Raw genomic sequence first — 10,213 nt, 5'->3', positions numbered from 1 at the left:
CACTTAGAGCCCATGATCTGTGAACTTAAAACACAACTGGGAGAACTCTCCCAACAAGAGATTAATTCAACAGCATTTTTATCACTTTGGCATGGTAGGTGGTATATTAGCTTGCTAGGGCTGCCATAACAAAATAAACAAAGTACAAAGGCTAGGTGGCTTAATTAAACAACAGAAAATTATTTCCTCACAGTTCTGGAGGTTAGAAGTTCAAAACAAAGGTATTGGCAGGGTTGGTTTCTCCTGAGGCCTCTCGCCTTGGCTCGCAGATGGCTGTCTTCTTCTTGTGCTTTCACATGGCCTTCCCTCTGCACATGAATGTCTGAGTCCAAATTTCCTCTTGTTATAAGGACACCAGTCATATTGGATCTGAGGCCTCCCTAATGACCTCATTTAACTTAATTATCTCTATAAAGTCCTCATCTCCAAATGTAGTTACATTCTGAGGTACTGAAAGTTAGAACTTCAACATATGAATTTGTGAGGGACACAGTTCAGTCCATAACAGGTTGTATGGAAGGAAGGACTCTCTTTATTACCTCCTCTGTCAGAGGGAGGCTTTTGAGATATTTGTCGTCTTAACGAAATTTAGAAATTTTCAGTGTAGACAGTTCCAGTCCCAAATCGGTCTTTTTTTTCCCATCCAACATGTTCAAAAACTCTAATTTCCATTTCTCTTTTGAGTCCTGTGTTCCAGGTCTTGGGTATTTTCGTCATGCTCCAGAGTGGACATGAAAACATCAACTTCGTGGTGGATAGAGCTTGGTTGGAGGGGTCACATAGCTAGGTCGTCAAATGGGCCAACTTGCTCTCTGTACCACCAGCCCTCAAATGCAGGCCTTTAGATGGGACCTGAAGGACGTTGGGTTCTATAGACACTCTTATCCAGGATTACTGCCTCTTGTGGGCAATGCTTGGACAGACAGAGATGAAAAAAAAAAGACTAAATCTCTAGGGATTACAGCCTTTTAATTGATCAGTGGCTGCTACTCATCTGTTAGGTCACTCATTCCTTCTCCACGGAGAGGAATAGGTAAGGGAGACATTAAGAAGCCAGGAGTTCTACTCTACTGGAGATCCCTCCATGTGGATTAAAACCTGAGAAATGTTTCATTAGTATCAGTATTAATATCAGCATTTGCATTAGTATTGGTATCAGTAGATAGTATTTGTATTAGTATTTGCACGAGTATTGGTGTCAACATTATCAGTATCAGTGTTGGTATTTGTCAGTGTTAACACTGGTATTGGTGTTAGTATTAATATAATAAAATATCTAGGACCATGTCTTGGCACAAGTAGGGTCAAGAAAGGTTTATTTCCTTCACCTTCACTCTTCCTTTCACTGAAATTTCTCCTTTTGTTCTGGAGAAAGATTGATCATTTCTCTTCTGTATGATAAATACTTATTGAGAAACATTTTATGGAGTCAAATGAACTGTCACTGCAGAGTATTGACTTTGGTGTATAGAGATTTTTGGTTGAGAAGAACTTTGAATAGTAGATTCATTCTTGGGGAACATGGAGGAGCCCCCGATGGAGAAGAGACCCTCTTTTGACAGTTTCTGTAAGGTTTGGTCTGGGAGAGATGATTGAGAGGTCGGAGTCGTGGGTGGCAGGCATGAACTTGGACTCCTTCTCCCCAGTGGCCAGCCTTGCAGAGACACTACAGAGAGAGTGGATAGGCATTTCAGAAGAGTTGGTGGGAGCAAGTGTCTTTGATTTTGATGTTTTTCCATGAGCAATCTTATTACTCTGGATACATTTTTCCAGTAACAGCTCGTCAACCTACTTTGTTAAATGTAAATCACCCCTTGCTAGATAAACTAGACCTTTGTGTGGGAGGAGCTGAGACGTTAACGCTGAAATGAAGAGGGACACAGTCTGTAGAAACTGCATTTATCGGTGTTTTGGAAAAGGGGATCTTTAGATCATTGTTACATGCCATGGTACCTCCCTCAGAAAGTTAGGTGTCATTCAACAAGCCTTCATGACACATCTTCAGTGATCCCTAAGTCCCACCAAGACAAAAAGAAAAAGAGAGAGATCACAGATTTGTACCAATAGACTGTACAGTGTGATTTTCCCACTTACGTTGTGTGATATCAGGGAGAGCTAATATTCTGAAGTCTAAGCATCCAGTCACAGCAGCTCAGGTGCAGCTGTTCAGAATACAGGCTCCTCAGTCACACCATGTGGGTCCAGGTTCAAGTAATATGATTTATCAGTTGTGTGACTTAAGTCACCTGCGTATTGAATGAGATATTGTATATAAAGTGTTGAGACCAGTGTCAAGCCCTGTTAAGGAAGTACTTAATGAGTGTTATCATCATCATTGTTATCATGATCATCGTCCTTTCATCTGATCATGGCAAGCGGACGGGACTGAAAAATAAGCTGGTCTGCTTTCATTGGCTCGTGTGTTGTAAATTGACTCGTGAAAACTGAGACTCATGCAATGTTGTGGTCTGATACCAGTCCAGAGTCCTGTTGGCCATTCCAGACTCAATCCCAAAGGAGAGAACTCAGCTCTTTAGTGCACATTGTGGGGCTAGGAACGCTGTGGGACTTGTATCCTTGTTAAAAAATGAGCCAGTAGCACTGCAGCAATCTGAGACTTACTGGTGAGCTTTTTGTCTCAGCTCCCTACATTCCTCTTGACATTTTTCCTATTTGATTTTTCACTTTGACTTTTCACATCAGTGTGTTAAAGCCCCTAGAGAAGTCTCTAAAGACGGCACAACCACAGAAGATTGAGGGAAGATGAGGAAGTACTGATCAGTCTTCCTAGCATGGCTTCCATTTTGCTGACACTAAGGCCATCTGCTTTGCTACATTGGCGCATATATGCTTTAAACACCCAGACTTCCCTTTGGACATGCAAATACATGTCCCCAGATCAATTCAATCTCTTCTGGACTCTAACTAGTCAATTTGGGGCAAGTTGCTGAACCTCTTTTCAGTAGATAGATTTTTCCAAAAATTCTGTATGATTGTAGGCAAAGATAGTCTTAGATGGGCTCTGGAGGTAGACCTCCTGGGTTCCAGTCCTGGCCTCACCACTTACTGGAACTTGGGCAAGTAATTCTCTGTGCACCAGTTTCCTCTTCTGTAAAGTGGGAATGAGAATAGCACTGTGCTGTTGTTTAGAGGATGAAATGAGATCTCTTTTGTAAAGCACTTAGCCTAGTACCTAGCAATGGCAAGCCTAAGTGTGCTTCAGTTATTTGAGCAATACTGCCTTGAGAGTAGCCAGTCCCCCTCTTTTAACCATTTTAAGTTGGGACCCTACCTTGAGATTTGGTGAAAACTTGTATAACTTTAGTCATATAATGAAAAATATTATAGGTTATCTTAATTATATAGATACTTACATGTATATGTGAGTGTGTGTGAGTATATGAGTACGTATACATATGTAATATGTTACCAAAGACCTACAAGCATTTCTGGGGACAATTAGTGTCAGGAGAATGCCTACACAAATTATGCTTCAGGTTATCCAAATAGATAGTAAAGCCAAATGTCTTCCTATGTAGAAGTATTCCAGCTAATAAATGAAGACAGAATAATAGCATTAATGCCTGATGATGTAATGAATATAGGCAATGAGTGTTGGTGGCTGCTAGCATCACAAAAAGACAATCAGATATTGTGTATGTTCTGTGTACAGCACCATCCATGAGACACTCTTGTCCTGTCCGCCAGAAGTGAACCTGAATCTGGTCAGCCAAGTACTACTGAGGACTGAGGAGCACAGTCAAAAACACCAGAGAGGTGCAGTCAGCAAAACTCAGACTGTTTAAGACATTACAGGACAAATAACTTGTTTATTTGACAACACTGAAAACATTATAAGAAGAAAGGTAAAGGAAGAGCATGCAATTAAAAGAGAAATCTACCAACTACTGCATTGTATGGAGTCACTTTTAAGTCCAAATTTGAATAAATAAACAGTAAAAAGAGAAAAGCAAGTTTATAAAACAATCGAATATGAACACTGCATAGTTGATTATATTAAGGAAAATTGATTAAATTTGGTGGGTATTAATGATATTGAAATTATGTTTTAAAAAGAGTCAGGTCAAATACTCTTTTCTTTTACCTAAATGCTTAAAACTTTAAAACATTGCGAAGGGAATTTAAAGAAGATCTAAAAAATGGAGAGATACATCATGTCCATGGATTGGAAGACGCAAAATTGTGAGGATGGCAATTCTCCTCAAATTGGCCTATAGATGAAATGCAATCCAGATGATAATCCTAGCATGCTTTAAAAGTAAACTAAATTGATAGGCTGATTCTAACGTGCATAAGAAGAGCAAAGTATTTCGAATAGCCAAAACAGTCTTAAAAACCACAAGGTTGAAGGGCTTGTACTACCAGGTTTCGAGGCTTACTATAAGGCTAGAATAATCAAGACATGGTTATATTGGCATAAGGTCAGATGTATAGATAAGTGGAACAGAATAGAGAGTCCAGAAATAGATTCACATCATAAGGTCAAAGTTTCCAAAGAATTCATGGAGAAATATTCAATAGTAACAAATGGTTACCTGTATGAAAAAAAAAGAAAATAAACATTCATCCTTACCTCACACCATGCACAAACTTTAATCAAAATTAATCAAATGGGGCTTCCCTGGTGGCGCAGCGGTTGAGAGTCCGCCTGCCGATGCAGGGGACACTGGTTCGTGCCCCGGTCCAGGAAGATCCCACATGCCGCGGAGCGGCTGGGCCCGTGAGCCATGGCCGCTGAGCCTACGCGTCTGGAGCCTGTGCTCCACAACGGGAGAGGCCACAACAGTGAGAGGCCCGCGTACCGCAAAAAAAAAAAAAAAAAAAAAAATTTATCAAATGCTTAGTTGTAAGAGCTAAAACTATTAAACTTCTAGAAGAAAACATAGGAGAAACATTGGGTTATAGGCAAAAACTTCTTAAACAGGATGTAAAAAGTATACTCCATAAAAAACAATTATAAAATGTACTTTATAAATTTTAAAAAATACTTTTTTTTATTTCCATGAACCTTTAATCCAGATTTCCCAAGTGTTAACATCATACACACAGTACAATGATAAAAATCAAGTAATTAATATTGATACAGTGTTATTATTCAAATTGTAGACCTTATTTGAATTTTCCCAGTTGTTCCAGAATGTCTTTGGTGTGGCCCAGAATCCACCCCAGGATCATATGTTGCATTTTTTTTTTTAACATCTTTATTGGAGTATAATTGCTTTACAATGGTGTGCTAGTTTCTGCTTTATAACAAAGTGAATCAGTTATACATATACATATGTTCCCATATCTCTTCCCTCTTGCATCTCCCTCCGTCCCACCCTCCCTATCCCACCCCTCTAGGTGATCACAAAGCACCGAGCTGATCTCCCTGTGCTATGCGGCTGCTTCCCACTAGCTAGCTATTTTACGTTTGGTAGTGTATATATGTCCATGCCACTCTCTCACTTTGTCACAGCTTAACCCTTCTCCCTCCCCATACCCTCAAGTCCATTCTCTAGTAGGTCTGTGTCTTTATTTCCATCTTACCCCAGGTTCTTCATGACCTTTTTTTTTCTTCTTAGATTCCATATATATGTGTTAGCATACGGTATTTGTTTTTCTCTTTCTGACTCACTTCACTCTGTATGACAGACTCTAGGTCCATCACCTCACTACAAATAGCTCAATTTCGTTTCTTTTTATGGCTGAGTAATATTCCATTGTATATATGTGCCACACAGCCACTATGGAGAGCAGTATGGAGGTTCCTTAAAAAACTACAAATAGAACTACCATATGACCCAGCAACCCCACTACTGGGCATATACCCTGAGAAAACCATAATTCAAAAAGAGTCATGTACCAAAATGTTCATTGCAGCTCTATTTACAATAGCCAGGAGATGGAAGCAACCTAAGTGTCCATCATCGGATGAATGGATAAAAACTACTCATTAAAAGACACAGTTAAGGAAGCAAAAGAGGCAAGTTACAGACAGAAGAATATTTGCAAAATGTGTATTTGACAAAGAACTGGTGTGTTAGTTATCTATTACAGTGTAACAAATTATCCCCCAAACTTGGCAGCTTAAACAAACATTTTTTTATTTCCCACTGTTACTGAGGTCTGGAAATCTAGGAACGCCTTAGCTGCTTTGCTCTGGCTCAGAGACCTTTCGCACGATTGCAGGAAAGCTGTCATCAGGGCTTCTCAGTCATCAGGAAAATATTAAATTACAACAACAACAACAAAGAAATACCACTGTATACTCACCAGAATGTTTAGAGTAAAAAGAATGACAATGCCAAGTGCTGGTGACCATCTGAAGCTGTCATATACTGTTTGTAGGAATACATAATGGTACAGTCACTTTGGTAAAGAGTTTGACCATTTTCATATAAAGTTAAACATGTACTTTCCATATAACCTGGCAATCTCATTCTTAAATATTTTCTAAGAGAAATGAAGTTCTATGTCCATACAAAGACTGTGTGCAAATATTCATAGCAGCATCATTCATAAAAGCCCAAACCTGGAGACAACCAAATGTCCATTAGCTGGTGAGTGGATGAACACACTCTGGTGTATTCATACTGTGAAACACTTTCAGCGATAAACAAAAGACTAAATTGTTAATGCGCACAGTCACATGGGTGATTCTCAAAAACAGTATGTGGAGTGAAAAAAATCAACCACAAAAGACTATGTAGCACAAAAGGAAAAACTATAGTTACAGAAAGCAGATTAGTTGGGGCCAAAGGATGGAGGAGAGGATTGTCTACAAAGGGTATGAAGGACCGTTTGGGGGTGATGTAAATGTTCTCTATTTTGATTGTGGTAGAGCTTACACAACTGTAAATAATTATCAAAATTCAACAAGCTGAATACCAAAAATGAATGAATTTTATTCTGTGTAAATTATACCTCAGTAGAGCTATTAACAAATAGTTATTTTTAGAGACATGCTGAAATATTTACAGATGAAAAGATAGGATGTTTCAAATTTGCTTCAAAATAATTCTGAGTCCAGGATGATAAATAAGAGATATATGGAAGCAAGACTCGTCTTGAGTCGACATGTGTTGAAGCCAAATGATGAGTACATGGAGGTTTCTTATGTTATTTTCATATTTTAAAAAAGGTCTCCACAATAAAAATTTTTTAAACAAAAGCAAAACCAATCACACTGATTAATTATATCTGAATCGTGCTTATTCAGACCCTTTGAGTCTCTCCAGGCAGCCATTGAATCATGCATCTTGAACAAGCAGAAAGGTGAAAGCGTAGCTATATTAATTAGAGTTGTAACAAAAAGACTCTATAAACTATGTAGATTGAACAAGATAGAAGTTGATGTCTTTATTTGTCACTCGTTAACTCTTCCAGAACTAAGTGGGCAATCTAGGCTGAGGAGGAGAATCTGCTCCATAGGGTCCTTTGGGGGCCCAAGTTCCTTCTATCTTGTTCCTTTGCCTCCTCCAGGATGTTACTTTTAATGGTTAAAACTGACACAACCAGCACCGTGTCAGCCAATGGGAAAGAAGAAAGAGAGTGAAAGGCAAGAAATACTCTTTTCAAACATTGCTACTACTCACATTCCACTGGGGAGAACTTAATCTTGTACCTGCTTGCAAGAGAGGCTGGGAAGCATAGCCTGTAGGTGGATAACATATTAATTTACTAGACATTTTCAGATAATATACACACTCACACACACACATACACGACCCAGCAATCCCACTACTGGGCATATACCTGAGAAAACCATAATTCAAGAAGAGTCATGTACCAAAATGTTCATTGCAGCTCTATTTACAATAGCCAGGAGATGGAAGCAACCTAAGTGTCCATCATCAGATGAATGGATAAAAAATACTCTTTAAAAGACACAGTCAAGGAAGCAAAAGAGGCAAGTTACAGACAGAAGAATATTTGCAAAACGTGTATTTGACAAAGAGCTGGTGTATTAGTGCACACAGCTTTTAGTGCACCGTTTTTTAGGAATACAGGGTAACACCAAGATGAGTATATAAACTGTGATAGAGGAAGCATGGAATTCATGCAGTGGGATAGAGCACATAAAAGAGGCAAAGAGATTTATTTCTCAGGCAACAGCACTTGGAAATCTCAGGATGACGGTTCTGCAGATTAAAAGAGGAAGGAGATTCTAGGTGAGAAGTGGAAGTGGTAGAATTACCTAAGTGTCTGACTGTGGGAAAGACCATGGAGAAGGGACTCAGAGTTTAGTTGGTGAGTTTGGGAGTATCACAAATATAGAAAATTATACAACTGGAAAATGAAGTGGTTGACTCAAGGTAGAAGTTGGGCAAGGGGAAAAAATAGAACTGTAGTTCCTGACTTGACTCGGCAAAGAACAACATTTACCCAGACAGAGTGGCGTGAATATTTGGTACTGATTTAACCAAAAATTGTGATAATACTATAATTTGAAATAATGAGAGAGGAAAGATAGGTAGGAGGAACATAAAAGTTATATAGATCGTCATCTTTTGAATTAGGAAGACAGTAGAAAATGTCAAAATTGACATAGCTGCAGAGGCATATCGTTTAGAAATATGGAAGAAAAGGCTAATAGGCCAAGAAGGAGTTGCCTTTATAGAGTGGGGCTGGGTTTTTTTTTTTAACGCACTTGTTCTGTTGAATATTTATCTCAGTAAACTGTGTGTATGCTGTTCTTGGATAAAAGCAAAATTTAATCTCATTGGGAAAGAAATTGTTTGGAGCAGAAAAACTGAAAATCAAAAAGAGAGAAAACACTTCTTTACATCCCATGTTTATACGAGTGGTAACTGAGGAAAAGCGACGCAAGGGATGATCGGGAACAAGTGAACGGCTGAGCCCCTCGAATCTGCTGGGAGGTAATTTTAGGAATGAGCGTTTCTCCAAAGATTGCCCTCTGAGACCTCGCCTTTGAAAAACAGTCCCAATTCTGTGACTCAGTACCGGCTCTTGCGTCAGTATGAATCAGATTCCGGGCATTTTAAGAATAAATGACACTGGTAGAATTTTTTGGCTTGCAAGTCATCTTTTATTAATCTTATGTCCTGAGGATTGTGTGACATAAGCTAACAAATGGAGACCAGAGATAGAAACTTTGTAGGAGAGGTGCTTACATACACAGCTTTTTAATGAATTATATATATATTAAAGATTGAAGGTGGAGTCTGTTTTGTTCTCCGCTATGTCTCTTAGAGCATGTTAAAATTACAACACATAATGGTTAAATGGAGATATAATGGGTATCATTCCACCTAATGGAACGAATGAATTGGAAACTGTTGGATTATAAGGAATTTTTGCGTTTCTGAGTGAGGTAAACAGCCTGTGTATTCAAATATATCTTACTACCAATTATTGAAGCTGCATCATTCCATAAAATACAGATGTATTGAGTACGGTCTGAAGAAAGTTCATTTTTAAAATCAACATTTCAAATTCTGTCGGTAACCTCTCACCCTGAAACGACATTAGGGGGTTGTATTAATGATCCTCGAATTTTCATCGTTTGTCCATTTTACTATGCTTTTTACCAAACTTGAGGAGAAGCACTGCGGCAAAGAAATGGAAAGAAACAGTACATCTTGACTAAATCAGTTGGAAGCATTAACAGTCCATTGCAACTCAGATAAAAAAGATTTCACTTTGTTTCTGTGAAAATGAGGAGATTAGAAAACGGGAGAAAGTGTTCATGAGGATAATTCTTCCTCACTTGAAGAGCTGAAGGCTTTTCTAAGGAGGGCCGCTAAGCCCGTTTTGCATCGCACGGAATCCAGCGTTGCCACCCGTTTAGAGTCAGAGCACACTGAGTAAAAATAACAGAAATGAACGCAAGGCGTTACCCCAAAATGGGCCTGCTCGAAGGTCAAAGTGGGAAAATAAAAACACATTTTTCCTTTGCAAACATATGGGTGAAGAATGATATTGCTATTATGCTGAACATCTTCCTAAATCAAATCTGACCAGAGTCCAAAATGTGTCTAAGAGAAGGCCCCAGAATGACTCTTTCTGGGGAAGAAAAATCAGTCTTAATTCCCCTTTGTCATAATTTAATACTTGCCTCTGTTACATTTTTCTTTAGTCAACAATGTAAAAACAAATTTCTTGCAGATCTGAAAACTGTTTTCTTTGTGTGTGTGTGTGTGTGTGTGTATGTGTGTGTATAGGGCAGAAAAACACTGTGGTTTATGTA

This window comes from Monodon monoceros, unplaced genomic scaffold (genome assembly GCF_005190385.1).
Source record: "Monodon monoceros isolate NGI ecotype Baffin Bay Population unplaced genomic scaffold, NGI_Narwhal_1 Super_Scaffold_6, whole genome shotgun sequence".
NCBI lineage: Eukaryota > Metazoa > Chordata > Mammalia > Artiodactyla > Monodontidae > Monodon > Monodon monoceros.
The sequence above is the reverse complement of the archived record's forward strand: the minus strand, read 5'-3'. Positions refer to the sequence as shown.